This window comes from Hypanus sabinus, chromosome 12 (genome assembly GCF_030144855.1).
Source record: "Hypanus sabinus isolate sHypSab1 chromosome 12, sHypSab1.hap1, whole genome shotgun sequence".
Lineage (NCBI taxonomy): Eukaryota > Metazoa > Chordata > Chondrichthyes > Myliobatiformes > Dasyatidae > Hypanus > Hypanus sabinus.
Genome location: NC_082717.1, coordinates 36,449,350 through 36,474,746, shown reverse-complemented (window position 1 = coordinate 36,474,746; position 25,397 = coordinate 36,449,350).

Below are 25,397 nucleotides of genomic sequence, written 5' to 3'. Positions count from 1 at the left end.
GCCTTGATGGTTGAGAGCTGTTTATAGGTTTTGCAGGATGAAACATATCTGGAGTTTGGCAGATCAGTAAAGAAAATGGAATATGGAATTAGCTGTGTCAAATTCTTTATTGGTTATATTACTGGTTTTGCCATTCTACATGAGAAAGCACTCATGACTGTGTTGTTAAGCACAGCTCAGCTACCATTGATAAACTTGCTGATGACACCATTGTTGAATAAACTCTTCTTGGGCTTCCAGTGGGGTACAGATATTGATTATAACTGACGTTCTGATGACAAACTCCGCCATCTTCATCAGGAATGCTACCTGGCTCAGGTCTAATCTGGTGGTATTTATGCCCCTGTAGTTTGTCTCTCCTGATTGGTTAGTCCTCATCCAATCAGGTTTACGCTCTTCCATCTTACTTACAATCGATTTCCAGCGAGATATTCATCTTTGTTAAAATTATTTTCCTCTAGTTTTATTTCAATGGCTTCCTCTGCTAGGTGGTCCAAAAAGCCATTGGCATGGCACAGTAGTTTTGTGCTGTCAAAGTTAATCCTATGCCATTGTGAATGTAGTGTTCTGCTACCGCTGATTTCTCCAGGTAACCCAAACAGATACACCTCCTCCACACCCTGATGTGGGTTTCCACCATGCGTCCCGTCTGGCCGATATACACTGCATGACATTCACAGGTCAGCTGGTGATTACAGGTTTCAGGGTTTCAGCATCACAGAGGATCTACAGTACTGTGCACAAGTCTTAGGCACAGACACACACACACACACACACACACACAAAAAACACGCAGATATATAGCAATACAGTGAGGTAACTGGTTGTGGGAATATCTCAATGGATGGGCTGTGAGTGTAGTTATCCCATTTGTTCAAAATGCTGATGGTTGAAGGGTAGTAACTGTTCTTGAACCTGTTGGTATGAGTCCTGAGACTCTTGTACCTTCTACATGGCAATTTCCCAGTATAAAGCCAGTCATTTCAAAAGGGAAGTGTTATGTAGCATGTGTGGCCTAATAAAATTTAAAATGAACTTTCTATTTATTAACAATACATGATTTATCATTACAATTGTGAGTTATTCATTCAACTTACTCATGAAATCAGAAAATCCATTCTGAGAGTTTACACAAAATGAACAATTAAATATTTATACTAATATTCTTGTTTCTGTTAAACCAAGAACACAGATTATAATGGTTCCCTAACTAATAGCTGTCTGCATTAGCTGCTATCATAAGCAAATATATTCACAAATAAAAGTAGAATTGCTGATATGCTGAACAGAGTAGGAATTTGATATTGCATATTCTTCCATATCTTTTATATAAAAAATAAAAGTTATGTAGAAAATGTAGTTTCACAAGAATTTGAAAATCTTCACGACCATTCAGAACAAGTTGCAATAAGGCTAAACCAATGCGAGTTATACATTTACCCTGCAGAATAAGATATGGCCATCTTAAACTAACCCAAAGAAAATCATATGACTCAGTTTTCCAAACTGTTAGCTTCAGTCCTTCTTGATATCACCCATCAACAAATACAGAAATGTGCCAATGTTCAGCCTTGACTCTGCCTATCAGACTGGGCTCAAGGCTGATTGAGCCTTGAGGAATGGGATTATGATTTAATCTCTGCTGATAAGAGCAGAGCGCTGTAGGTTTTTTAATATCAGGTGCTTACGTAGTTCAGTTGTGACATAGACCATAAACATTTATTTTTAGAGTAATCATAATTAAAAATTCGATCAGTCCAATCAACAATTCCTTAAAACTGAGTTACATAATAAAGGCAGAATCTTCTGTGCGACTTCGTGTGCCATACTGCAATCTTTTGAAAAATCACTTCGAAGGCTTTTTGCCCAGCTGCTTCATATTTGGTTGATAGTAATAAAGTATAAACTATCTTCTGCTGCATTACATAATGCTTCATTTATCATTCACAAATGATGAGGTTTAGATTCCATAGGGGGAATTGTATTCTCCCCTGCAGAATGTATCGACATATCAGGCAATTTGAGCTCTTTTCATTTTGTTTATCATGCTGTACCCAGTGGTGCACAACAACAGTGCCCTGTTTTGTTCTAAGTTGTCCTCCGAATTCCAAAATCTACCTATGACATAGACAACTTAATTCAAATTTCAAAAAACGTTTCTTGGTCTACTATGTCTACTGCTACATAAATCCTTTCAGCTACAGGGTTCAGGGTTCAGTTTTCCAACAACATGCTCTTTGAGTTCCGCCTTTCTAAATCTAGAACATACTCAAAAAATATCTATCACACCAGACTCAGATCTCATTATCTTTGTCCTTCATGAGCCCAGATTATATGCTTAGCATATTAAATTCAAAGTATCTAGGAAAAGAGAGACTGAGAGGAAAGCTGGATTATCAATGATGAAATTGCAGAGCAGACTTGATGGGCCAAATAGCCTAATTCTGCTCCTATATCATATGGGCTTCTGGTCTAAAATGTGGCAAGAGAATGACTATCAGATCTATTTATTTTTCCTTTTCCATTAGATTAGATGCTAAGTATTTTTTGACATATTTGGAAATTGTTGCTTTTTCTTTAATCTGTATGTAGTGGTGTAACCATAGAAACATAGAAAACCTACAGCACAATACAGGCCCTTTTGCCCACAAAGTTGTGCCGAACATGTCCCAACCTTAGGAATTACTAGGCTTACCTGTAGCCCTCTATTTTACTAAGCTCCATGTACCTATCCAAAAGTCTCTTAAAAGACCCTATCGTATCCACCTCCACCACCGTCGCCAGCAGCTCATTCCAAGCACTCACCACACTCTGAGTAAAAAAAAACTCACCCCTGACATCTGCTCTGAACCTACTCCCCACCACCTTAAATCTGTGTCTTTTTGTGGCAACCATTTCAGCCCTGGGATAAAACCTCTGACTATCCACACGAACAATGCCTCTCATTGTCTTGTACACTTCTATCAGGTCACCTCTCATCCTCCATTGCCCCAAAGAGAAAAGGCCGAGTTCACTCAACATATTCTCATAAGGCATGCTCCCCAATCCAGGCAACATCCTTGTAAGTCTCCTCTGCACCCTTTCTATGGTTTCCACATCCTTCATGTAGTGAGGCGACCAGAACTGAGCACGGTACTCCATGTGAGATCTGACCAAGGTCCTATATAGCTGCAACATTACCTTTTGGCTTCCAAATTCAATTCCATGATTGATGAAGACCAATACACCGTATGCCTTCTTAACCAGAGTCAACCTGCACAGTTGCTTTGAACATCCTATGGACTCGGACCCCAAGATCCCTCTGATCCTCCACACTGCCAAGAGTCTTACCATTAATTCTATATTCTGCCATCATATCTGACCTACCAAAATGAACTGCCTCACACTGATCTGGGTTGAACTCCATCTGCCACTTCTCAGCCCAGTTTTGCAACCTATTATTGTCCCACTGTAACCTTTGACAGCTCTCCACACTATCCACACCACCCCAACCTTTGTGTCATCAGCAAACTTACTAACCCATCCCTCCACTTCCTCATCCAGGTCATTTATAAAAATCACGAAGAGTAAGGGTCCCAGAACAGATCCCTGAGGCACTCCACTGGTGACTGACCTCCATGCAGAATATGACCCATCTACAACCACTCTTTGCCTTCTGTGGGCAAGCCAGTTCTGGATCCACAAAGCAATATCCCCTTGGATGCCATGCCTCCTTACTTTCTCAATAAGCCTTGCATGGGGTACCTTATCAAATGCCTTGCTGAAATCCATATACACTACATCTACTGCTCTACCTTCATCAAGTTGAATATGATGGTCCCCTAAGGAGTTGTCTATTGGTTGGTCATCAGGTGGCTTAAGAGGCCGATCTGAGATCCACATATACCAGTGCAGTGTGAGCAAGAGTAAGTGGTGGTTGTGGTTAGTGGTTGTGTATTTCGCTTGTTCATTCTCTCCTTTGACAGCTGCCACTTGTTCGCTGTGGCACAGAGGAGGAAGGTCCCATGTAACACAACTCCCTCTTGAGCAAATTTCCTCCAGAGGCTCTCTCACCTTCCTTCAACTGTAAATTAAGTATCTATTTTGGGAGACGTGAGTTAGGCATCTGAGAGACATGACCTATCCATCGGAGTTGGTGTTGCTTTATTGTGGTGGAGGTACTGGTCATATTGGCCTCTTCCAGTACGCTGGTGTTAGTGTGTCTGTCCTTCCAGCTGATTCTCCAGATCTTTTGTAAGGATCTATGGTGGTACTGTTCCAGGGCTTTCACGTGTCTACTGTAGGTAGTCCACAATTCAGCTCCATGCAAATCTATGAAGGATGACTGCTCAATAGATCAAAAATTTAGTTGGAACCTCTAGATTACGGACTTCAAAGACACTTTTCCTTAATCTTGCATAGGCTCCTCTGGCACTACTTAGAGGGTGGTTACTCTCTGAGTCAATGTCTGCTTTTGAGCAGAGAATGCTGCCAAGGTAGGGAAAATGGTCTCCATATTCAAGAACAATATTGACAACTTTTATGGAGGGCTGGATAAATGGCCAGTTGGGTGGTAGCTGATATAGGACCAGTGTATTTTTTTATATTCAAAACAAGACCCAGGGCCCTATATGTATTCAAAGGCATTCAGGATGCATTGGAGGACTTCTTCAGAGTGCGCTGCGATGGTGTTGTCATTCACATACTGAAGTTCCATGATAGAAGTGGTGCTGACCTCATTCTTGGCCTTGAACTGGTTGAAGCTGAAAAGCCTATTGACTATTCTATACACAATTGGGATTCCATGTGGCAGGTCTTGGCCATTGAGGTGAAGGATGTCAGCAATAAAGATGGCAAATAGGGTGGGTGCAATGATGCAGCCTGCTTGACTCCTGTCTTCACAGTGAAGGGATCAGATTCAGAACCACAATTACTGTGGCTGACATGTCATCATACAGTAGCCTCAGTATTTGGAAGTACTTGTCAGGACAATCATGTCTTGATGGGATACACCAGGGAGTTTGGTGACCTACTCTATCAAATGCCTTTGTCAGCTCTATGAAAGCGAAGTACAAGTGGTGCCTTTGTTCGTGGTAGTTCTGCTGTAATTGTGTGCTGAGAAGATCATGTCTCAGGTACCTCTACGTGGGTGGAAACTATACTGCGATTCAGGGAGTACTTCAGAGAGCAAAAGAGTCAGTTGACAAGAGTACGTGCAAGTATTTTGCCTGTTGTTGACACAGGCAAATTGCCACAATCTTCCCTTGCCCCCCACTTCTTAAATATGATCACAATTGGAACATCCCTGAGCTCTGAGGGCATTTGTTTCTTATGCCAGACCTTCATAAGCAGAACGTGTATGTGGAGCAGGAGTGCTGGTCCACCTTCTGTAAGGATCACTGCTGGATCACAACAGGATCACTGGCTTTGTTGCTTCTCATGCTCCCGACAGCATCATGGACCTCTTTCATACTGAGAAGTTCACCTGTGTCTTCTCTCACAGGTCTCTGGAGGATTTAGTTAGTAACCTCTGGTTCAGCAGTACTGTTGTGGTTAACAAGCTCTTGAAAGTGCTCTCTCCATTGATCATTGATGTCCTTCTGATACTTTAGCAAGTTCTTCCCATCCTTTGAATGCAGTGGTTTAATCTGCAGTAGCTTGGACCATAGACTGCTTTAGTAGCACTGAAGAAGCCTCTCCTGTTACCAGAGTCTGCCAGTCTCTGGTTTTCCAGGGCTTTCTCAGTCCACCAAGAATTCTTTAGCTCCCTTAACCTGTGCTGGACATTTGCTGGATAAGCTTCCCTTCTGGCCTTGTTGCTGATGTCATTCTGCCAGGTACAAACAAATTTCTTTTCTTGGAGGTAAGTGTTCTATCTCCAAGTTGTTATGATTGAACTAATCCTGATGTTTTCTGAACTTGAACCCAAGGATGTTTTTGCAAGTATTGAGGACAGTGGACTTAAACAGACCCCAGTGTCCCAAGATATTCTTTGGATTTCTCCATTGGAGGTTTACCACAAATGAAACCTGAAGGTGCTGTTGGGTGAGAGGGCCAAGCAGGCTGTCAAGTTTTAATTTTGGCCTGGACTGCTTCTTATGAGCCCTTCTTTTTTTCATGAGTCTGATGGACATGGTAGAGAGGATTTGTCCAGCAGTCATCTGTGCCAATCATTGGCTTGTGATATTCACATGGTGGCGGTACCTAGCTCGGACAACGACATAGTCAATGAGATGCCACTGTTTAGGTCAGGGGTGCTGCCAAGATGCCTTTGTTTAACTGGAGAATGGAGTGCCAGTGATGATAAGATTGTGCCCAGCATGTATGGTGTGAAGCAGTACTCTATTTGAACTGATGTTGCCATTGCCTTCGTTCCCTATGGCAGCCTTCCAAAGGTTGAAGTCCTGACCAACCTGACATTGAAATCCCCTAAGAGAATTGTCTTATCCTCCTTGGATATAAGTAGGTAAAGAACACCATGGCCTCTTATTGTAATTTGCTAAATTAACTTAATTAACCACCAATCTCTCTGTCACAACTTCTCCTTCTCCGTCTATTTGATTTTGCCTTTCAAAGCTTCTGTCCAAAGTGTCCCAGCACCTCCTTGAATCATATAACAAATTTTTCCATTATTTCTGATAATACGCATCCTGTGCACGCTGCTTTTACTGGATGTGTAGAAGTTAGGATTTGGCCTCTATGCCACATATATGTTCCAGTTAGCTCTTAACATTTTTCAAGCAAGGAATGTTATCAAGTGGATATTTTGTCTTCTAAATCTGTGTTCGCTATTTCATAAGAAGGAACTATACATAAACAAGAGAAAATCTGCAGATGCTGTAAGTGTAAAAGAGTACAGTCGATGTTTCGGGACGAGATCCTTCAGCAGGACCTATGAAGGGTCTTGGCCTGAAACGTTAACTGTACTTTTTTCTATAGATGCTTCCTGGCCTTCTGAGTTCCTCCAGTATTTTGTGTGTGTTATAAGGAACTATCCAGAGGCTTAATAACATCAGGGCAGTTTAATATGCTGCACAACCAAAAGATTGCGCTTAGAGAGTAGAGAATGTTGTAATTAAGAGGAAGAAAGTTTGTGAGTCCCAGGAGGAAAAAGCTGAGATATTTTCCGTTGGTTGAATGTTTACAAACCCTTGATATAATTCTGCTGCAGTTCTTCACATTGTGTCCTAAGCTCATGGTGTTGTGGACAATGTGTACAACAATGAATGTAGATATTATCCTGGATCCCATCTAAAAAAACAATACCTTTAATAGCACTCTATTCCTCACTAACAATCCTATCAGGGATGTTGAATGACCTTGTACTTACAACTTTCAAGTCCAGTGAATCTGGCATCAAGTAACCATTAGTGTATTCCTGCATCCCTTTCGAACATTACTAATAATGCTTGATATTAGTCAGTGAACTTAATTGCATCCAATCCAACAGACAATTCTGATCTATTACAGATCATTCATAAGATTAGCTAATCTGTGTTGACTTTACATCAATGCCTTGCATGTATGTCATCTGACGTAAATTGTACACTTTCAGTACTTCCTTTAAGCTAAGTTAGAAATGACATAGAAAAATGCACTGTCTGAAGAACATGATAATAATCGGCTAATTCCTACCTCTGTCTGCAGATGAAGCTGGATGAATAAACATTGCTGTGCTAAGGTCCTGGCTGTTTAGTGAATAGCTTGTAGACTAGAAAACCAAAAAATTGTAAGACACAGAAACAAAATTCTCAAGGACACTCAAAGCTGCTGCGCAGGTTGACTGTGTGGTTAAGATGGCATACGGTGCATTGGCCTTCATTAAGCATGGGATTGAGTTTAGGAGCCAAGAGGTAATGTTGCAGCTACATAGGACCCTGATCAGACCCCATTTGGAGTACTGTGCTCAGTTCCGGTCGCCTCAGTACAGGAAGGATGTGGAAACCACAGAAAGGGCGCAGAGGAGATTTACAAGGATGTTCAGAGGATTGGGGAGCATGCCTTATGAGAATAGGTTGAGTGAACTCGGAGCGACGGAGGATGAGAGGTGAACTGGTAAAGGTGTACAAGATGATGAGAGGTATTGATCATGTGGATAGTCAGAGGCTTTTTCCCAGGGCTGAAATAGCTAGTATGAGAGGACATCGTTTTTAAGGTGCTTGGAAGTAAATACAGAGAAGATATCAGGGGTAAGTTTTTAATGCAGAGAGTGGTGAGTGCATGGAATGGACTACCAGTGATGGTGGTGGAGGCAGATACGATAGGGTCTTTTAAGAGACTCCTGGATAGATACATAGAGCTGAGAAAAATAGAGGGCTATGGTAACCCTAGGTAATTTCCAAGGTAAGGATATGTTCGGCACGGCTTTGTGGGTTGAAGGGTCTGTATTGTGCTGTAGGTTTTCTATGGTGCTAGAATTAAGCCATTCAGCCCATCAAATCAGCTTCCCATACCATCATGGCTGATTTCTTATCCCTCTTAATGCCATGCTCCTGCCTTCTCCTCATAACCTTGGATGCACTGACTAATCAAGAACCTATCAACCTCCACTTTAAATATACTACACAGCCTCCTGTGGGAACAAATTCTACAGATTCACCAACCACTGGCTGAAGAAATTCTTGCTCATCATTGTTCTTAATGGATTCCCTGTATTCTGAGGCTGTGCCCGTTGGCATAGACTCCCCCACTATAGGAAACACTCATTCCACATCCTCACTATCTAGGCTGTTCAATATTCGATGTTTCAAAGAGATAACCTCCACCACTCATTCTTCTAAACTCCAGTGAGTGCAAGCACAGGGCCATCAAAAGCTTCGCATACATTAACCCTTTCATGATTTGGTATCATTCTCGTGAACCTCCCCTGGACCTTCTCCAATGCCAACATGTCCTTTCTGAGATAATGGGCCCAAACTGCTCACAATACTCCAAAGTGCAATCTGACCAATGACTTACAAAGCCTCAGCATTACATATTTGTTTTTATTCTGGTCCTTATGAAATGAATGCTAACAGTGCATTTCCTATCCTTACCACCAATTCAACCTGCAATGCATTTATAATGTCTAGTTATTTTCACTCTTTGCTTCCTGCCAGTCAACCAATCCTCTCTCCATGCTAGCATCTTTCCTGTAATACCATGGGCTCTTACCTTGTTAAGTAGGCTCATGTGCAGCACCTTGCTAAAGGCCTTCTGAAAATCGAAGAAAATAAAATTCACTGACTCTACTTTGTCTATCCTGCCTGTTTTTTCCTCAAAAAATTCTTACTGTTCGAAGGTCTGTATGTAACTCCCATCAGGATCTTTTTACTTTAGCAATTTCTTAACTCTACCCATAAGGATTCTATATCCTCCAATCCTATGTCACCTCTTTTTAAGGATTTGATTTTGTTTTTTTATCTACAGAGCTACCCTGGTCCCCTCTGCCTACCTGCCTGTCCTTTTGATACAATGCGTATCCTTGGATGTTCAGCTCCAAACTATGATCTTCTTTAAGGTAAGCCAAGAGCTGTGATTTTTGAACCAACAGCATACCTGCCAATCTTTAACCGTGCTACAAGATCATCTACCTTATTCCGTATACTGCGTGCTTTCAAATAGAACACCTTCAGTCCTGTATTCATCACCCTTTGCCGTTCTGTCCCCATGTTACACTTCAACTCATCCCACTGACTGCATTTTTGCCATATCATCTACCTGTCTCGCAGTTTAACTACACATTGCACTGACTTGTATACCAACTGCCCCTTCCTCAGCCCTATCATTCTGGTTCCCATTCCCCTGTCAATTAGTTTAGACTCCCCCCAACAGCTCTAGCAAACCTGCCCGCAAGGATATTGGTCCCGTTTGGGTTCAGGAATAATCTGTCCTTTATCAACATGTCATGCCTTCCCCAGACGAGATCCCAATGATTCAGAAATCTGAAACTGTGGCCCCAGCACCACTTCTCAGCCACTCATTCTTCTGTTCTATCATCCTATGATATCCAGGGCTAGCATGTGGTAATGGGTATAATCAAGAGATGACTAGCTTTATATGACTGTTAAAAATAGCAGAGAGATTAGGCTTGCTACAGTTCAATGAATATTATCTTAAATTGGAAGGTCATTATATTAATTTGTATTTATTTTAATTATGAATAAACATTATTTTTGAAACGAAAAGGCCATTACTTTAGTATATCCTCTGTTTATAAAGCTTTGCACTTTGTCATTCTTCTGCTAACTTGTTGAGCACAGCTGGCTTCTCCAAACATGAGAATGGCTATTTGACTCAGCTAATGGATTATGCTCACCATCAGTGAAACTCTGCTGAAAGAAGAAAAGGAAATAAGCAGGAAGATTAAAAAAAGTTCTCCATTGCAATTGTAGACAATTGTGTCGCTTTGATGCTTTCACACCTTGGTGACTGTGCCTTATGACTAACAGCTTCAACATCTGGCTGACAGTTTCACACACAGCCTGCCTTGCATTTTTGAATAATCTAGCATACTTTGTTGAGTTCTTCGTTCCTCAGTTTCAATTTATCCATTATGTCATGGACTGAAAGCCTAAGAGTTCACTGAATATATTCATTATAAACATAAGTAAAGCTCCTTTGTTGAGACAAATTGTGCAATTTCCAAAAATGCTTTACGGTATTTAAAGCATAGAGCAGCACAGTAGCTTGTGTTAGTGCAATGCTTTACGGCACTGGCTGTAAGATTAGGGTTCAATTCCCACCGCAGCCTGTAAGGAGTTGATACATTCTTCCCATGACCGCATGGGTTTCCTCTGGATGCTCTGGTTTCCTCCCACATTCTAAAGATGTGTGGGTTAGAGTTAGTGAATTGTGGGCTTTCTGTGCTGATGCAGAAAGCATGGCAACATTTGTGGGCTGCCTAGCTCAATCATCACTGATTTGATTTAATGCATTCAATGCATTTCACTGTATGCTTTGATGTACGTGACAAATAAAGCTAGTCTTTTAACTATTTACTAAAACATAATTTCATCCTTTTTAACTGTTTCACATAATAAAATAGGAAATAGGAAGATAAGTAGGTCACCAGCCTCTCAAGCCTGACCTGCCATTAAATTTGATCATGTCTGACCTATGATCACCCCAACTCTTCTGTTGTGCCATTTTTGAACAAGAACAAAAATTAAGATCTTTTGGTCTTTTAATGGCATAACCTCTAAGGCAAACACTAGGCTTTGCCAATTCTTCTAATGACCCTAGGTGCTGCTTGCCAAAATGAAATGCTACTCAACTACTAGTAACACACCCTAAGCTGATAACTTGCAGAAAACCTCATGAGCCTGAGGCAACTTTTGGGCTTGTAAAACAAAATAAAATCATTGGAACATATTCTATAGTGAAGATGGAACAAACATAGAACTTGCTTACAACAACCAACGGTGATCAATTGCAATTCTCTCTCTTCGTTGGAGAGGATTCAGAAGGATAATTCTGGAAATGAAAGGGTTATCATACTTGGAACATTTGATGGCTCTGGGTCTGTACTTGCTGGAATTTAGAAGGATGAGGGTGGATCTCATTGAAACCTTTTGAATGTTGAAAGGCCTAGACAGAGTAGACATGGAAAGGATGTTTCCCATAGTGTGTTAGTCTAGGACAAGAGAGCACAGCCTCAGGATAGAGGAGCGTCCATTTAAAACAAAGATGCAGAGAAATTTCTTTAGCCTAAGGGTGGTGGATTTGTTGAATTTGTTACCACATGCAGCTGCGGAGGGCAGGTCGTTGGGAATATTTAAGGCAGAGATTGATAGGTTCTTGATTGATTGGACATGGCATCAAAGGTTACAGGGAGAAAGCCAGGGAGTGGGACTGAGGAGGGGAGAAGAGGATCAGACATGATTGAATGGCAGAGCAGACTCAATGAGCTAAATGGCCTAATTCAGCTCTTATGTCTTATGGTCTTATAACTATGCAACTTTCACAACTTTGTATGTTTATTTGCATTTTCTTTTAAAACAGCAAGGATTTCTTCTTGCTTTTAACCACGTGACTCATCTTAGAAATATATGCCTAGAAATTGAATTTTGTTTGTAAAATGACATCCTTTGTTTTGCAGAGATAAGTGACACTGGTGTGGCAACTGCTGAAATTGCTGTAGGTGCTGTCATATTTCACCAAGAAAGCACAAAGAGATTATACTTGCCTGGTCAATGTGCTCAAGAAAAGTCTTGATTGTACCGCAGTCTTTTGTGAAGCTTTCTTCTTAAAAATATTAACTGCAGAAAACCCCAGTAGTATGAAATAATTGGATGAGCTTTAGGAGCCTTATTCTGGAAGTGTTTGCATTTGACCAAGTTTACCAATGGACCTTAATGTCTGTTGGTTCTGATTTTGAGGCAATGACTCCTGAAAAGCAAGAGGTGGCACCATGAGATTAAGTTGATATGCATCAATTAATTCCCATCACAACCTATTCTGAACACTTAACTGCTAAATCCATGGAATAATATACAGACTGATAAAGCTGAGGCACAAAGAGGATGGCTCCAAAGAAGACAATCTTATCTTATCCAAACTTTCTCCATAGTACAAATTTTAAGTTTCCCAACATCTATAAAAAGCTCCTCTGTATCCTTTCTGTAATATGGTGACCAGAACTTATGTATCAGATGGTGCTGTACGTACTTCTGACTTGACCTATCTGCGCCAATATTCTGTGCATTAGTTAATGAAAGAATGCATTTCATCAGACTTCTTAACCAGCATATTGATATTTAAAGGTTTGTGGAAATGTCCATTTGCTCCTCCATGTCATATAGTATTTTTCTATTTACTGGATATTCTTGTTCATTTATGTACCTCCCAAATGCATTATTTCATGCTTCTCAGGATTATTTTCTATGTATGTTATCATTTGATATCTGTAAATTGCAGGCAGGGTCAGCATTTATTGCCTATCCTTAACTGTCCTAAAAATGGTGATGATGAACTGCCTTCTCGAGTCATCTTAGTTCCTCTGGTGAAGGAGCTCCCACAGTGCTGTTGGTAAGGGAGTTCGAGGATTTAGAGCCAAAAACGATGAAAGTCTGAGATATACTTCTGAAACAAGATTGTGCTTTCTTTCTGATCTCTCCTTGTGTTTGAGTGACCTGGGCTAGCAACAGCAGTGCATTTTGTGAAAGGTACACACTGCAGGCATTGTAGATGGCTGGTGTAGGAGGCAAACATTTAGAACAGAGTACTAATCAAGTAGTCTTCATTTTCCACTTTTTTTTAACTTCTCAAGAGTTGTTGGAGCCTCTCTCCTCAGTTCCAGCATACGATCAATATGTGAACCAACCCCCACCTGTGAAGTTCTGTCACATTGATTTCATTGTCATTGCAGAGTTCAATGAACATACAAATAATCACAGCAAATATTTAGTGCATATGGCTGTTACAGGTCAGACAAGTGAAATGGTGCAGCAATGACTCTGTTATAAATTCGGATTATTAACTTTAAGGGGTCTACATAAATGACTACAGGGCATTCTGTGATGCTGTTCCAGGATAACATATTTATTTAGTTGGAATAACAATTACTGAAATGGAAAAGAGAAGAATATTTTGCATATTAAGATTGAACTGCTGATAATGTAACATTTATTATCAAATGATTCTACCCATTGCCTTTCAGGAGAAGAGAATCCGGCTTTTGGGAGCCAAGAGTGCAATAAGGATTCTCAAGGAAATGTCTGCGATACAAAGGCAGTATTCTTCGTGTCCAGTCATGAATGATAAGTGAGCTGCCAAGCACATAGTTGTAGTTGAGAAACAAACCAAGAACAATAAAGTATTGTTTTAAATTTAGGACTAGGCATGTTGAGCAAGGGTATGCTTTGAGCAGTTAGTACATTGCGTTAGAGCACCAGATGGTCACCGATCGGGGTTCAGTACCTGCTGCTCTCTGTAATACATTTACAGTGCCTATAAAAAATATTCACTTCCCTTTTGGAAATTTTCATGTTTTATTGTTTTACAACATTGAATCACAGTGGATTTAATTTGGCTTTTTTTGACCCTGATCAACAGAAAAAAAGACTTCCATGTCAAAGTGAAAACAGATCTCTACAAAGTGATCTAAATCAGTTACAAATATAAAACACAAAATAATTGATTGCATAAGTATTCACCCCCTTCAAGTCAGTATTTAGTAGATGCACCTTTGACAACAATTACAGCCTTGAGTCTGTACTGATAGGTCTCTATCAGCTTTGCACATCTGGACACTGCCATTTTCCCCCATTTTTCTTTACAAAATACAGCTCAAAATCTGTCAGATTGCATGGGTATCTTGAGTGAACAGCTCTTTTCAAGTCCAGCCACAAATTCTCAATTGAATTGAGGCCGGGACTCTGACTTGGCCACTCCAGGACATTAAATTTGTTGTTCTTAAGCCATTCCTATGTAGCTTTAGGTTTATGCTTTGTGTTATTGTCTTGCTAGAAAACAAACTTTCTCCTAAGTCGCAGTTCTTTTGCAGACTGTACTAAGTTTTCCTCCAGGATTTCACTGTATTTTGCTTCATTCATTTTACCGTCTACCTTCACAAGCCTTCCAGGGCCTGCTATAGTGAAGCATCCCCACAGCATGATGCCGCCACCACCACGCTTCATGGTAGGGATGATGGTGGTGTTTAGTTTGATGGCCAAAAAGCTCAATTTTGGTTTCATCAGACCATAGAACCTTCTTCCTGCTGACTCCAGTATCCCAAATACCGTCTGGCAAAATCTAGCTGAGATTTCATGTGAGTTTTTTTTCAACAGTGGCTTTGCTACTCTCACATAAAGGTGTGACCGGTGAAGCTCTGGGTCAACAGTTGCTCTATGTGCCATCTCTCTCATCTCAGCCACTGAAGCTTGTAACTCCTCCAGAGGTGTCACAGGTCTCTTGGTGCCTTCCTCTCTTGTCCCTTTTTTGCATGATCACTCAGTTTTTGAGGACAGCCTGCTTTAGGCAGATTTACTGCTGTGACATATTCTTTCCATTTCTTGATGATTGACTTAACAGTACTCCAAAGGATATTCAGTGACTTGGAAATTTTCTTGCATCCATCTCCTAACTTGTGCTTTTCAATAACCTTTTTTGCGGAGTTGAATGGAATGTTCTTTTGTCTTCAAGGTGTAGTTTTTGCCCAGGTACTGACTCGCCAGCTGTTGAGCCTTCCAGATACAGGTGTACTTTTATTACCATCATTTGAAGCTCTTGAGTAGACACAGGTTTCCAAAAAACAGATCTAACTAATTATATGAATTCTAAAACCAATTGGCTCTTAGTCACAATTGCCGCTGCAAGACTCTTCAAGGCCTGGTTGTGAAGCCGTGCTGCTGCCATGTGTGAGGCTGGTTTTGTGGGTTGCCAGAATTGGGCACAGTGCACAAGTTGGGGTCCTCACTGAACCACTGGTGAGGGTTTTTTTTGTGAGGGAAGCACATAATATGTAGCTCTGATGAGAAAACCAAGACGGTTTGCTTCCATCTCCCATATGTCCTTCCAGCTGACTTCCCTTCTCTCGATGTTTTCCCATCGTATCCATTACCCCTGCTTAGCCAGGGAGACAGCCTTTGCACATCTGTCTGACACTTCTTGTCACCGCACTTCCTTGACAACTATCTTCTTTCTGGAATTGTGGCCTTGTGCCAGGTGGGTCCACTTGCTGCCAGACCAAAGCTGCCCTGCCCTGTCAGACTTAGCCTACAATGTCTCTATGCTGAAGGGCTTGCTGCACCACATCAGCTGGGGTCCATTTCTGCCCAGTCGATAAGCTCCGACCAGTGTTACTGATGGTCTTGTCACTAGGGTCTTTGAGTGTCATCTCTAGCCACACCTTAGAACACTTGAATTCCCAGAGAAAGGTAGGACTCCTTTACCATAGAGACTGCTGTTACTGATATACCTTGTGACACCGAGCCACTTCTTTATGAATGAAGTGATGTTTCGCTCGAGCTTCTTCATGGTTGTTACTGGGTCCTCGTATTCAGTGAGTGGCCACATCACCCGGGGTAAGAGTCCAAACTGTGAGCACCCGAGCTTCATTTTTCCAAGCAGCATGATCTTGTCAATGCTATCCAGGCCATTGGTGATGTGTTGATTTAGTTGCTGTGCCTGCTTTTTGTCCGTGAGGCTAGCGTTGTACCATCTACCCAGGCGTTTGACAGGCTGACCAGACACTGTTGGAATTGGGTCATCACCGGTGAAGAACTTCATGTCTTTCAGCATTCCCTAGACTGTGGAGATGCTTTGTGACCAGCTAGGTTTCACTTTCATTCTGATCCATCCACTTGATGTTTTCCTGCAGCTTTCTAAGTAGTCACTTGGTGCATGCTGCAGCAGTGGTCAGTGTTGTTATATTGTTCATGAATGCCCTAATAGGGGGAAGACCAAGCCCAACACTTGTAATTTTACCCCCTACCACCTGTCTTGAAGCCCTCATAATTACCTCCACGGCCATTATGAAGGCCAGAGTTAACATAGTGCAACCTGCCATAATGCCTAAATCCAGCCTCTGCCTTGTTGTAGCAAAATCTACTGTTGTGAAGCACAGTTGCAGATCTTGAAAGTAAAACTTCACCAGCACTGTGATGGGCTCTGTTATGTGGAAGAAGTCAAGTGTCAGCAGTTAAATATTCCAGATACAGGTATATTTTTACTACAATCAATTGAAACGTTGTGGCGACCCACTTTCTGCGTAGGCGAACTGGCTCACAAATAGCCAGCACACGGGGAGAGACCTTGGTAATGCACCTCTGATGTCATTTCCGCCTGGAGAGGGCAGGCGCTAGAGATTGAAATACCAGCACCGCGAAGTTTGAATAAAGTAGTCTCGAAGCGACTTACCGACTGCGTGTAGCACATCGTTACATTGGTGACCCCGACGGTCCAAATGGGATTTGGACCAAAGATGACCGACTCTTCATCTGTTCACGCAGTTTTGCTACAACTGCCGACTTTCTGGACGCTGCGACCACGTGTGTGGTTTAGCCAAGCAGAAGCCCAGTTCCAGATTCAGCAGATATCCTCTAATTCCACGCGTTACTACCACGTGGTGAGCGCCCTTGACCAGGAGACGGCCACCCAGGTTGCGGATTTCATACAGTCGCCCCCAGAAGAACGCAAATACGAAGCATTCAAGGCGCTGCTCATGGGGACCTTTGGCCTCTCATGGCGTGAGCGGGGTGCCCGCCTGCTTCACCTGGACGGTTTGGGAGACAGACTGCCATCAGCATTGATGAACGAGATGCTGTCCCTGGCTGATGGACACAAGCCCTGCCTCATTTTCGAGCAAGCGTTCCTGGAGCAACTGCCGGAGGACATACATCTGCTGCTGGCCGACGCAGATTTCAGCGACCCCCCGGAAGGTGGTGGCCCAGGCAGACGTGCTGTGGAAAGCCAAGAGGGAGAGCGTGGCATCCGTCGGTCAGATTACCAGGCCAGTCCAGGCCCGGCAGGGGAGCGCACACAACACAGAGACAGGAGTGAGGAGGCCAGTGAACAGTGGTGTTTCTACCACCAGCGGTGGGGCACAAAAGCCCGCTGTTGTTGCCCGCCCTGCCAGGGTCAGGGCCAGCTGCCGCTAATGACGATGGCGGCTGGCCACCAGGACAGCCTCTTGTACGTCTGGGACAAACAGTCAGGATGCCATTTCTTGGTCGACACTGGAGCGGAGATCAGCGTCTTGCCCCCGACGGGGTACGACACCCGCAACAGGAAGCCAGGACCCACCCTGAGGGCTGCAAACGGCAGCACGATACAGATCTACGGCACCCGCACAGTGCAGCTGCAGTTCGGCGCCAGCCGGTTCACGTGGGAATTCACACTGGCCGACGTGGCCCAACCACACCTGGCGGCGGACTTCGTGCAATCTCACAGCCTGCTGGCCAACTTGCAAGGGAAAAGACTGGTACATGCCAAGACTTTCCAGACGTTCTCCATGGGTGAAGCCAAGTTGCTGGCCCCACACCTGGACTCTATCATGCTGTTGGACAACGAATTCACCAGACTCCTGGCGGGCTTCCCATCGATTCTGATACCGCAGTTCACGGCGGCCATGCCCAGACACGGGGTACAGCACCACATTCTGACCCAGGGACCACCCCTCTGCGCCCGTGCACAAAGGCTCCCCCCGGAAAAGTTCCGCCTGGCAAAGGAGGAATTCAAGTGGATGGAGGAATTGGGGATCATACGGAGGTCCAACAGCCCATGGGCCTCCCCCCTGCACATGGTGCCCAAAGCAACAGGGGGCTGGAGACCATGTGGCGACTACCGCAGGCTGAACGAGGCTACAACACCGGAACGCTACCATGTGCCGCACATTCAGGATTTTGCAGCAAACCTGCACGGTGCATGGATCTTCTCCAAGGTGGACCTCGTCCGAGGGTACCATCAAATCCCGATGCATCCGGACGACGTCCCCAAAATGGCACTCATCACCCCTTTCGGCCTTTTCGAGTTCCCCCGCATGTCGATCGGCCTAAAGAATGCCGCGCAGACGTTTCAGCGGTTAATGGACTTGGTGGGACGCGACCTGGACTTCACTTTCATCTATTTGGATGACATCCTCATAGCCAGCAGCAGTCGTCAGGAGCATCTGTCCCACCTCCGTCAACTCTACGCCTGACTGAGTGAATACAGCCTGACAGTCAATCTGGCCAAATGCCGGTTTGGGCTCGACACCATCGACTTCCTGGGCCACAGGATTACTAAAGACGGGGCAACCCCTCTGCCCGCTAAGGTAGATGCGGTCCGCCATTTCCCCCAACCCACCACGATCAAAGGCCTTCAGGAATTCATAGGTATGGTCAATTTCTACCACCGCTTCCTCCCTTCAGCTGCCCGAATCATGAGCCCCCTGTTTGCCCTGATGTTGGGTAAGGGCAAGGACATTACCTGGGACGAGGAGTCCGCCGCCGCTTTCATTAAAATGAAAGAAGCCTTGGCAAATGCCGTGATGCTAGTGCACCCCAGAATGGACGTCCCTACCACCCTCACAGTGGACGCATCCAACATGGCAGTCAGTGGGGTGCTGGAACAACTCATCGAGGGTCGCTGGCAACCCCTGGCGTTTTTCAGCAAACACCTATGACCACCCGAGCTCAAATACAGTGCTTTTGACCAGGAACTGTTGGAGCTATACCTGGCAATCTGGCATTTCAGGTACTTCTTAGAAGGCAGGCCGATCGCCGCGTTCATGGACCACAAACCGTTGACCTTCGTGTTCACGAAGGTGTCCGATCCCTGGTCGGCTTGCCAGCAGCGACATCTGTCCTACATCTTGGAGTACATGACGGACATCCAGCATGTCTCGGGAAAGAACAACGTCGTGGCGGACGCACTCTCCAGACCGGCTGTCCAGGCCCCGTCCCTGGGGGTGGACTATGCAGCACCGGCGGAGGCGCAGCAGGCAGATGATGAGATGCCCAGCTACAGGACCGCAGTCTCGGGTTTGCAGCTGCAGGACTTTCTTGTAGGCCCAGGTGATAGGACCCTCCTGTGCGACGTAGCTACCGGCCAACCTTGCCCCATCATCCCGGCAGCCTGGAGGCGGCGTGTTTTCGACTCCATACACGGTTTGGCGCACCCATCTATCAGGACAACCGTCCGGCTGGTCTCCAGCAAGTTCGCGTGGAACGGACTTCGCAAGCAAGTCAGTGAATGGGCCAGAATGTGCACGCAGTGCCAAACAGCCAAGGTGCAGCGGCACACTAAAGCCCCGCCGCAGCAGTTTGAACCCACCCACCGGAGGTTCAACCACATTCACGTGGATATCGTGGGCCCCCTACCGGTGTCCCGAGGAGCTCGGTACCTCCTAACAGTGGTAGACTGGTTCACGAGGTGGCCAGAGGCAGTCCCGCTCACCAACACATCTGTCGATTCCTGTGCCCGAGCACTGATCGCAAACTGGGTAGCACGCTTCAGGGTACCGGCCTACGTTACCTCCGACAGAGGCACCCAGTTCACCTCCAGCCTGTGGTCAGCTGTGGCCAGCCTGTTGGGAACGCAGCTGCACCACACAACTGCCTACCACCCGCAGTCGAACGGACTGGTGGAACGCTTCCACCGTCACTTGAAGTCGGCTCTCATGTCCCGCCTGAGAGGACCTAATTGGGTGGACGAGCTTCCCTGGGTCCTGCTTGGAATTCGCACAGCGCCCAAAGAGGCTCTGCACACCTCGTCAGCCGAGTTGGTGTACGGCACACCCCTGGCCGTACCGGGAGAGTTCATACCAGCCCCAAGGGGGCAAGAGGAAGAACCCGCAGCGGTCCTGGACAGACTACGCGAAAGGCTCGACAACCTGGCCCCCATACCAACTTCACAGCACGGACTGACCCTGACCCATGTACCCAAAGAACTGCAAAACTGTAAGTTTGTGTTTGTACGAAGGGACGGACACCGGGCATCGCTACAGCGGCCGTACGAGGGGCCGTTCAAGGTGATCAACAATAACGGGTCCACATACGTTCTGGACATTGGGGGGAGAGAGGAGGTTTTCACGGTGGACTGACTCAAACCAGCCCCATGTGGACTTGGCGCAGCCGGTCGCGGTTCAGACACAGCGGCGCAGAGGCAGACCTCCCAAACAGAATCCGACCCAGACTGAGGACATTGGGGGGTGTATCGCCGGTTCTGGGTGGGGGGGTTATGTGGCGACCCACTTTCTGCGCATGCGAACCGGCTCACAAATAGCCAGCGCGCTGAGAGAGACTTTGGCAATGCACTTCTGATGTAATTTACACCCAGAGAGGGCGGGCGCTAGAGATTGAAATACCAGCACAGCGAAGTTTGAATAAACTAGTCTCGAAACAACTTACCAACTGCAGGTCATTATTTCAGCGCTGTGTGTAGCACATCGCTACAACATCTTGATTGCACATGGCGAACTCCATTTATCTAATTATGTGACTTCTAAAACCAATTGGCTGCACCAGTGACGATCAGGTGTGTCATATTAAAGGGGGTGAATAGTCATGCAATCAATTATTTTGTGTTTTATATTTGTAATTAATGTAGATCACTTTGTGATCTGTGTTCCCTTTGACACGAGTCTTTTTCTGTTGATCAGTCTCGAAAATCCAAATTAAATCCTCTGTGATTCAATGTTGTAAAGCAATAAAACATGAAAACTTCCAAGCTAGGATGCAATATCCATAGTTGACCCCAAGAAGTAGAGGGCCTCAAATAATAAATAAATAAATAAGCAACAAATATCGAGAACACGAGTTACAGAGTCCTTAAAAATGAGTCCATAGGTTGTAGAATCAGTTCAATGTTGGGTGATTGAAATTATCCCCTCTGGTTCAAGGACCCGATAGTTGAGGGGTAATAACTGTTCCTGAAATTAGTGGTGTGGAATTTGAGGATCTTGTCTCTCCTTCCTCATGGCAGCTCCGAGAAGAAAGCAGGGCCTGGATTCTTGATGATAGATGCTGTGTTCCTGTACATACTGGGGTTTTTTTCTGTAGTTTTTTTCTAGTTTTTTTCTGTGTTGTTTTTATGTAGTTCAGTGTAGTTTTTGTACTGTTTCATGGTCCTGAAAAAAGTTGCCTCATTTTTACTGTGTACTGTATTGGCAGTTATGGTTGAAATGACAATAAAATGTGACTTGACTTGACTCGACTTCACTTGACTTGAAAATATCAAGAGTGAGATCTATATTTTTATACACAGAAAATGCTGGAGGAACTCAGCAGGTCAGGCATCATCTATGGAAAGGTATAAAAAGTCAACGTATTGAACCGAGACCCTTCGTCAGGACTGATAAGAGTCCTTCGCCCAATGCTGATGAAGAGTCTTGGCCTAAAATGTTGACTGTTTATTCCTTTCCAAAGATGCTGTCAGATCTGCTGAGTTCCTCCAGCACTTTATGTGTGTATTGCTCTGGATTTCCAATGCTTGTGTTAATAGTTTTGTATTGGTTACAGCATCAAACCTATCATGAAGACAATGTATAGAGCTTGAGTTAAGAGCTCTATAAAATTGTCTTCACAAGATAGGTACCTGTTATCATCAATTTGTGGTGACCCATTTCCTGGCATATCCGAACCAGCTCACAATTAGCCAGCATTCCGGCTAAGGGAGATAGCCTACGGGGGTTTGTGAGTACGTGTCTTTTGGAGCATCCGCGCCCACGGGGGGGGGGGGGGGGGGGGCGGGTTGAGGGAGGCTTAAAAGCAAGGCTGTGTAGTTTGAATAAAGTTATCTTTGACTGCAGTTTACCGACTCCGTGTCGTCATTTTAGCGCTGCGTGTAGCACACCGCTATAAATTATTATTTCTTTGTTTAATGATATTAAAATGCTCAGAAAAGTGCAAAGCAGAAGTAAGTGTTGCTTAAAGTTATAATTTTAAAAGGGAGTATCTGCATTGTAATTGGGAATAGTGCAAAAGATCATGTCATGTGCTCCTGTGAAGATTTTAGTTGCAGTTTCAGTGAAATGATGCAGCGTCTTTGTGAACAATGTCCACATTTAAATCATTTACTTGCATATTGTTGTAAAGCAACATGGCCGGCAAATTTTCTTTCAGCAGATTTTTATTACAGACAAGTACCAGCAGCTTCTGGTGAATCAATGTCAGTCAACAGCAAAATCCATCAAAATTTATCATGACCAACAACTAGATGGGCTAATTCTTTTCTCAGTCTTGCATTTTGTTTAAAGATAGTTGCAGATTCCAGGAGGCCTGTAGTTTCAGGTCCAGCAACACCAACAAAGAAAATAGAGAACAAAGCAGCATTCTTCTCTAGACAAAGAAAGAAAGCTCATTTGTCATCACAATCAAGGTGACATCCTGTACAACAATTCAAGCAACCATACCCTGTGCTTGCAAATAATGCCTTGCCAGACATTTACTTCCCTGAAAACAGCCCCTTTCCTTCAGCAAACTAATCTAACAAAGACTTTGATCTACTTTGTTTACATTTGGTGATATCATACAGGTTACTTGAGGCTATCAGCTCCTCAAATTACAAATTAAAAGGTGTTGAAGCTGTCACAAATCAATATGGACTTTGGTCATGAGTAGTGGTTATAATGTCAACATACAGTATAATGACATGTTAACTTTTTATTATTTTTAATCAAAGAGTGTAAAGTAATGCAAAATGGCACTGTAGTTATTTACCATGCAAAGGTTTGGATTTTGCTTTTGTTTTATCTACAATGGATTTGGACAGAGATTCTCTCAGAAATTTTCACTAGGTAGCAGCGACCATCAATTAGTTTCTCCTTTTCTTCTCTTTGGACAATAGTATAAGGAGTACCTGATGAAATATCTAGTAATATTGCTGAAAGCCTGCCAGATGGACAATTAAACATTTGTGGTGGTTGTTAGAAATGCAGAAATGTAAAGATTATTCACAGGAGTTTGTGTCAGGCACAATATTTTACATCCAATTGAATGTGATATCTGTTTCAAAATATGCAAAATAAAATTAATCAGAATTATCAAAATATTGGGTCAAATTAAAACCCACTTTGCTTGTTTGAGCAGCCATTTTCCATCTCTTTCCATCTATGTTACTGACCAATCAAATTACAAGCACAGAAATCTGCACAGCCTTATTTCAAACATTCAAAGGTCAAAGTGTTTGGACTCTGGCTATTTCAATAGCTCGTGTTTTTATGATCCGATGAGCAATGTGCAACATTTGCTGCTGGAAAGACTATAAAATCAATTACAAAATAGTCATGATGCAGAACTATACTTTGTTAGCACTATCTCAAGTGACTGTCAAATAACGCTAAGAAATTATGGAGTGTTTGTAAAACTCATCTCAATTAAAGTGGATTTTCTGTAATGATATTCCATTTTATAATTGCTGTAGACAAAATGTTTCCAATTTTACCAGCAAAGTGGTCAGTATTTTAATGTGTAATCATTTGCTGTCATATCTGAAAAAAATATAAGAAAGGTTTTATCTTTACCATGAGCTAATCTTTGCACACGTCTTTCCAAAGCCAGGAATCAGGAAATAAATCAATAAAAAATAAGGAGTCAGATTCAGTCAGGGGAACAATCAAGGGACATATTCAAAATCAGCCATTTCTTTATGCTAAATTGCAAAATGTAAATAATAGATTGCAACTTAAGCTGACTGTTCTGAACTACAATGCCTTTAAATGTGAAACATAGAGTCTTTTGATAAAGACACAGCACTCCAACAATTCACTGAACAGGATGAACTCTACTGAAAGCAAATGCTCCCAAATAATGCTATTAGTATTTTGTATGCTGTACCCACTGTTTGCAAATGGTCTCCTGGTGCTGGCAATGCTACTCAAGTGTTCAGTGACTTGCTGAATGCTTCTTCTGGTTTTAAGCAGTTGTGGACCAATATATTCCATGAGTCAGTTTCAATATTCCAATGTGGCTTGCAGGAGCCTGTAAATATTTGTAAATACAATCACTTTAATGCTTCAATGAATTGTCATGACGTATTTTAACTATCCGTATATACTGATGAAGACTCCTGTGTATCTTAACCAGAACCATCTCACCCCTTCAATCACTAGAACAATCTGCAGCATCCCCCCCTGCCCCACCCAATTTTTACTATTTCCCTTCCCCCACCTCCCAACTCCCTTTCTGATCAAATAGCTTGATAATGTAATCTTGCCTTGCGCCAGCAGAAAAGGCTGACTTTAGCATCCTTTGGGATCAAAGGAAGTTTCGTCAGATGGTTGTTTATCTCTTCAACCACGTTTATGATGTTATTACTGCAAGAATGGAAAATCTACTGCAATCATCTACTGCAAATCTTCCAGCTTATCATTCAGTACTGAATTGATGCTTGCAGTTCCACCCCGAGTTCAATTGAAAAAGATATTCAAGCCTTTACAAGGCGTTCCATTGTATTATCTCATCCTATCACAGTGCTAAATGTGGTTTTACTTAATTAAAACTTTAAACATATTGAAACAGCATAGAGAGATGAGATAACAATACCAAACAGATCATTTGAGTGAATAGCTCCATAAATCAAACATCCTTCAAAGAGTAAATATGCCAATCCCTGTTTGTTTGCCAATAAACTTTACACTTGCAAGCAATGCCAGTCTTGCTCTGTGAAAATGAATGTTTTTATCATGAGCTCCGGTACACCACAAAGTCTCGAAAGTGGAGAAGGTAGAGATTTAGAATGTCACAAAGTTTGAAGACTTCACCTTATGGAAATAAGGAAGAATTTATAATCATAGGCAAGTACAAATCCAATTGGCATGTAGTTTTATTACATGCAAGGTACCTTGAGAGTTAGACCCGGACATTAGATGTATCTCTTTGGACAGTTCTCTAAACAGTTCACCACAGAATTGTATTTTTTGTTGTAGGAATGACCACTTCACATTTACATCTATGAAGTTTTTTCTTGCGTAAGTTGTGAATATTGATCATTAAATGGTAAGACTAATGGCCTAACTC